Raw genomic sequence first — 6,180 nt, 5'->3', positions numbered from 1 at the left:
CAGCAGGATAATATCTGAAGTTAGAGGCTCAGACTTTGGATGCAGAAATAAAAGAACCAGCATTAAGGCACCAGTACCTAGGAATGGGTAATGCAACTTAAAAAATACGTAGAAAAATAAGAAATATAAAAAATAAAAATAAAAAAGAACATGGGTGTTTTCCACATTGGAATGGGCTTCTGTGGTTTCCATGTGGCTGCTTTCAATATAACATACGGACAGTAGGGCTGATTTCTCACACCGCTCTCACATTTGTCTTCTTAGCATGGCGTCCTCCTGATTTCCCACTATTTGTGCCAGGGCTGCAGCAAACATCATGGTTTTTGTGCAGCAAACGGAAATTAAAAACCAGTTTCCATTTGCTGCGCGAAAACTGCGATGTTTGCTGCAGCCGCGACGCAAATAGTGGGAAATCGGGAGGACACCACGCTGAGAAGACAGACGTGAGAGTGGTGTAAGGTGAGTGCGAAATCGGCCTGGGTCTTCCATGTAGCTGGTTTTCTCTTGCCCTCTCCTTTTTGGCGGTGATTCTGCCCTCCATCCACTGACATCAGGGTTTTTTTTAACCTGCCATTGGCATATTGTTACAGTATAATAATGTTATAGTAATCTATCCGGTTGCCTTTCATTGACTTTCATTTTTTAAAGTAAGCGTCTAGTTCCATTTTTGTGCAGATATACTTTTCCCTTTGTTTCCACAGTGAAAAAGGGCTAGAGACTTTTTAAAAAAGACAATAAAAGGTGGGAATTCTGAGAAGCTAGTAGAGTGCTATTTAAAACGTTATATGTCAATTGCCATTTTAAAAAATAAAACAAAAATGCCTCTGGTTGCAGTTGACAGGGACAAAGTTAATGGTGCTGGTGTGGGCAGGACTGGAAAGCCTTTTTTATCTAAATGTGTGCTGCTGCGGTTTTACTACAATCTTCCCTGTAACTTTTTCCTCAAAGTGGGTTTGAAAAAGATAGAGAACATTAGGAGATGCATGGAAACAGCATGATACAGTGGGGAAACTGGCAAAGCCTTGCTTCCCAATAGCATCTAAGTTGAGGCAAACTATCTGTGTGACGTCTGTCAGTTACTGATAGTTCATGGCAGTGTTATTTTAGGAATCAGTATCTACAATTCTTGAAAGAACTAAGCCCACCATCTGGATGTTCTTATGTCTCATGCAGTCTCCAATAGAACAACCAAAGAGGGTAGAAGGAAGTAGTCATTCAGTATTTTACGCAAGATCCAAGAAGGCAAGTCCTGAAAGGGCTCCTAAAGAACTGTCTTCTGATGATGGTAACATGATATACTGTAACTGGTACATAAGGACTATGTAGTCATATTTAATTTACTTCGTCTATACCCTGCCTTTCTCCCTAATGGGTACCCAAAATAGCTGACATTGTTATCCACTCCTCTAACAGCCCTATGAGGGAAGTTAGGCAGAGAGAGTGTGACTGGCCCAAGGACACCCATCAAGCTTCCATGGCAGAGTGGAGATTCAAACCTGGGTTTCCCAGATCGTAGTATGAAACTCTGATTACTGCATGCAAGAGTGACTGTGACCCAAGGTCACCCAGCAGACTTCCATGGCAGAGTGGGGATTCAAACCTGAGCCTCCCAGATTCTAGAGCCAGTTTGGTGTTGTGGTTAAGTGCGCAGACTCTTATCTGGGAGAACCTGGTTTGATTCCCCACTCCTCCACATGCACCTGCTGGAGTGATCTTGGGTCAGTTATAACTCTCCTTTCAAGGGCAGTTCTGGGAGAACTCTTTCAGCCCTGCCTACCTCACAGGGCGTCTGTTGTGGGGAAGGGAAAGGAGATTGTAAGCTGAAACTCTAATTACTGCACTCCATCATAGTCAATTTGTATTGGCTCTTATTTATTCTCTTGTTTGTTTTTTCCCCCTATACTGTAGTTGCTTAAGCCAGTAATGTTTGTACAGCATTTATCCTGTCCATCAGAACTTCCTGCTTATCATGGAGCTGGAAAGGGGCAAGGGAAAACAGTGTAGTTTCTAAGAGTTGTGTAATCATAGTGACATGAGAAGTTTACTTCAGCAGGAGACTAGTCAGCATAGCCAAGTTTATAGTGATGCTGATTTCCTTGAATGGGGTTTACTCTACGGAATAAAATGTTACGAAAAACCACTAATACTTCAGTTTAAATTCAGGTGGGTAGCCATGTTGCTCTGAAGCAGCAGAACAAAGTTTGAGTCCAGCGGCACCTTTAAGACCAACAGAGTTTTATTCAAGGTATAAGCTTTCGCGTGCACATACACTTGTGAGCACACAAAAGCTTATCACTTGACAAAATCTCTGTTGGCCTTAAGGGTGCCATTGGGCTCAAACTTTGTTCTGCAGCTTAAAGTAGTTGTCATAAAAATTTGCCATAAAATTGCTGTGCAGGGATATTTCGAATAAATATTGTTCACATTACAAACATACTTGTATTATCCTTTCGACAAACACCTCATAGGGTTGTTGGAGGATATCATGGGAAACATGAAAGAACCATCTTAAATACCTTGGTGGAAGGGGAAGAGACAACTGATAAATAATAAACTGGTCTATCCTGCCCTTCAGGGTATCTTGAAATTCAGATAACAGCAGGAGGCAGACATTTTTTTTATTTTTTTTTATTTATTTAAGATTTATATCCCGCCCTTCCCACAAGTGGCTCAGGGCGGCTTCCAATAGTAGATCCATCAAAATTACACATATAAAGGGATCCATATTTAAAACAGATAAAACAGATAAAACAGATAAAACCCTAGTTATTAATACACATAAGTATTTCAGCTATATATAAAAGGAATCCAGCAAGTTACAATAAAATTCTCAAGCTAAGTAAAGGCTAGCCGGAAGAGGGTCGTCTTACAGGCCCTGCGGAACTGAACAAGGTCCCGCAGGGCCCTCACCTCTTCCGGCAGCTGATTCCACCATGTAGGGGCCATAACAGAGAAAGCCCTTTCTCTGGTGGACTTCAACCGGGCTTCCTTCGGCCCAGGGATAGTAAGGAGATTTTGTGTTCCCGACCTCAGTACTCTCTGGGGAACGTGCGGGGAAAGACGGTCCTTCAGGTAGACAGGTCCCAAGCCATATAGGGCTTTAAAGGTGATAACCAGCACCTTGTACCGGACTCGGTATATTACTGGAAGCCAGTGCAGGGTCCGAAGACCCGGCTGAATGTGTTCCCGCTTTGGGAGACCTAATAACAGCCGGGCCGCGGCATTCTGCACCAGCTGCAATTTCCGAGTTCGGGACAGGGGCAGCCCCATGTAGAGGGCATTACAGTAGTCTAACCTCGAGGTGACCGTGGCGTGGATCACTGTTGCTAGGTCGTCGCGCTCCAAAAAGGGGGCCAACTGCGCTCCAAAAAGGGGGCCAACATAATATTACTCTGCTAATGTCTGCACTTCGGGCTGCTGTTAGAAGTAAGTTATAGGTGACAAGTCAAAAAGTTGACATCCCTATTAGCAGATACTCTTGAGTGGTATTTTTAAAGAAAATATCTCAGAAATATGACAAAATAAACCTGTATGGGAAAACATGCCTAGCATAATGCTGGCTGAAAATGTTATATAAAGTAATATTTTGTGTGCTATACAGACAGCTGGTGTAATTTTACTAATTTGGATTGTAACATTATAGTTCAGATTTTTTTTACATTGTCAGGATTATTTCTTTCTTGGGTCTGTTTATGCACATACTTCAGTGGGGCTAATTATATCTGAAAAGACACAGCAGGAAGGATCTGGAAATGTAGCCCAAACTTATTAATCTTGTTGGGAGGGAGAATAAAGTCTTTGGAGTTGAATGGGATATGTCTCCAAGTAAATGTGCATAGGGTAGCAACCTAAGGGTACTTAAATAAAGGTTAAGTTTAATCCTGAGAAGACAGAGGTTCTCTGGGTTAGTAGAAAGGCAGACCAGAGACTTGAGATCGCTTCTGTCTCAAGTGGAGTTACGTTGCCCGTGAAAAATCAAATTCGTAGCTTGGGAGTGCTACTTGATACAGGAGTCACCTTAGAAAACCATGTGGCTGTGGTGATTGAGAGTGCTTTCAGCCAAGTTTGAGTGGTGTGTCAGCTGTGCCCATTCCTGATTCAGTCAGATCTAGCCATAGTGATCCAAGCCTTAGTCACCTCCAGACTAGACTGTTACAATGCACTCTACTTGGTGCTACTTTTGAAGAGTGTTTGGAAGCTGCATGTAGTGCAGAATGTTCCAGCTAGACTGAAGGTCAGGGCCAACTACTAGATGCCCATGTCCCCAATACTATAGCAATTAACACTGGCTACTGACACACTCCTGAGCCCAATTCAAGGTGTTGTTTTTGACCTTCAAAGCCCTACATGGCTTGGGACCAAGGTATCTGAAGAACTGTCTTCAGCCCTATGTTACTACCTGGAATTAAGACTGAATTGGAAGCTGGAGGAAACTGTCCCTCCCCCCAAAAGATGCCTGTCTGGTGGACATATGAGAGAGGGCCTTTTTAATGGCAGCCCCACAGTTATGGAACACATTTCCAAGTGTGTCTGGCCCCCCCTCGTTGTTGATCTTTAGGAGGCAGTTGAACAGAGTTTCATTTAGGACGGCATTTGATCAATTTATTTTTATTGGAGTTTTTAATTGTTAACTTTAAAATTATATACAGAATACATAGCTTTTCAGTTATGGCTAAATGTATGTATATAATTTATTTGTTCTAGTGGTTTTTACAATGTTGGATACTAACTTTGTTTAAATTGACATTCTCCTTTTTTAGGGCATAGTGTTTTTAAAGCTGTAAAAAGCCAAAAAGAAACAGAAGGAGCTAAAGAGATTCAAGAAGACAAAGAGGTGAAAGTAGACGTACCTGTTGATCAGGTAAATTAAAGTAGTTTTGGTTGCTGATTTGCTTGCTTAGATCGGTGATACTCAGTGGCTCAGGAGTATCTTTGGTTTGAATGCAACCATTTTTCTGAGGCTACAAGTCTTTTAATTCTTTCTTTGCTCCAAAATATGGAGACCTTACCTCTTTTATAAGAAGATAATATGGAGACCTCTAACTCTTTTAGCTGCAAAATTTTAAGCATCTGTGATAGATTTTTGCAGCTGTTCAACTCGGGTCTAGCCTTTTTGATATTTTAGTAATCGATTTAAAACAGATAAGTTAAGCAGCAGTATAAGGTAGAGAGCTATGGGAAGGGAGACAGAAAGTCCAGGGGCGGGCTACCTTAAACCCTTTCAAGGACGTATTTCAGAGGGTAGCCATATTTGTCTGCTGTAGAACAGCTAGATTGGAGTCCAGTAGCACTTTAAAGACCAAAAAGAGAGTCAAAACTCCCTTTGACATATATCTGACAAAAATCTTGTTGGTCTCTTTGCTGCTATTGGACTCATTTCTGTCAGTGAAACCCTTTGATTCCTGACCATAAATCAGTCATTGAAGGCCATGGGATTTAAAAGCATGCTGGATTGTGCCCATAGTGTTTTTTAAACATCTTATCAAAAGTAAACATATTTACTATGCCATCATACAGGTACATCAAACTATTTTTGTTTTCTGTTCATAACTGAAACCCAGCAAGCATAATGAAACTGGGCAGTTTCTCCTGTTGACAGACAGCTCTGGGGCCCAAGTAAGTTTGGGAAAAGGTTGCATGGTGGGAAGGTTAATCCTCCACCTTTTGCTGTGGCTCTAATTTGAATGAAACTACAAGACAAAAGCTGTGCTATGTTCTGAAAATAATCCTTGCTGTCACCTCAGAGGTAAAATGTCACTGACGTTGGGACAATTTTGAAAATATGTAAAGAGTTTTTGTGAAGGCTTTTGCTTTTTTTGTCTGACCTTTACGGTTGGGGAGTGATCACCCACTGTAGCCCCTGTCCTACCTCTATATTTCTTGTAATGACTTATTTTCTTTCAGGTTCTAAAATTGCTGTTTGGAGAGGCATAACCAATATCTGTAGTGTTTTGATTAGAATCCATATATGACTGATAGAAGAGCACTGAAATCTGTTGAGTTTTGGTAAGGCTTCATTAAGGAAGGCATCTAGTAGCCTGCAGATATTTTAAAAAGAAAACAGATGCTTAACAGTGCCATCCTACACAGAGTTACACCCTTCTAAATCACTGGGCTTAGAAGGGGTATAGAACTTCTTCAATAGGATAACCTAAGTTACTACTTCTGCCAAAAGCCATT

The sequence above is a fragment of the Heteronotia binoei genome, chromosome 1 (assembly GCF_032191835.1).
Source record: "Heteronotia binoei isolate CCM8104 ecotype False Entrance Well chromosome 1, APGP_CSIRO_Hbin_v1, whole genome shotgun sequence".
In the NCBI taxonomy this organism is placed as follows: Eukaryota; Metazoa; Chordata; class Lepidosauria; order Squamata; family Gekkonidae; genus Heteronotia; species Heteronotia binoei.
Note: the sequence above shows the minus strand (reverse complement) of the source record.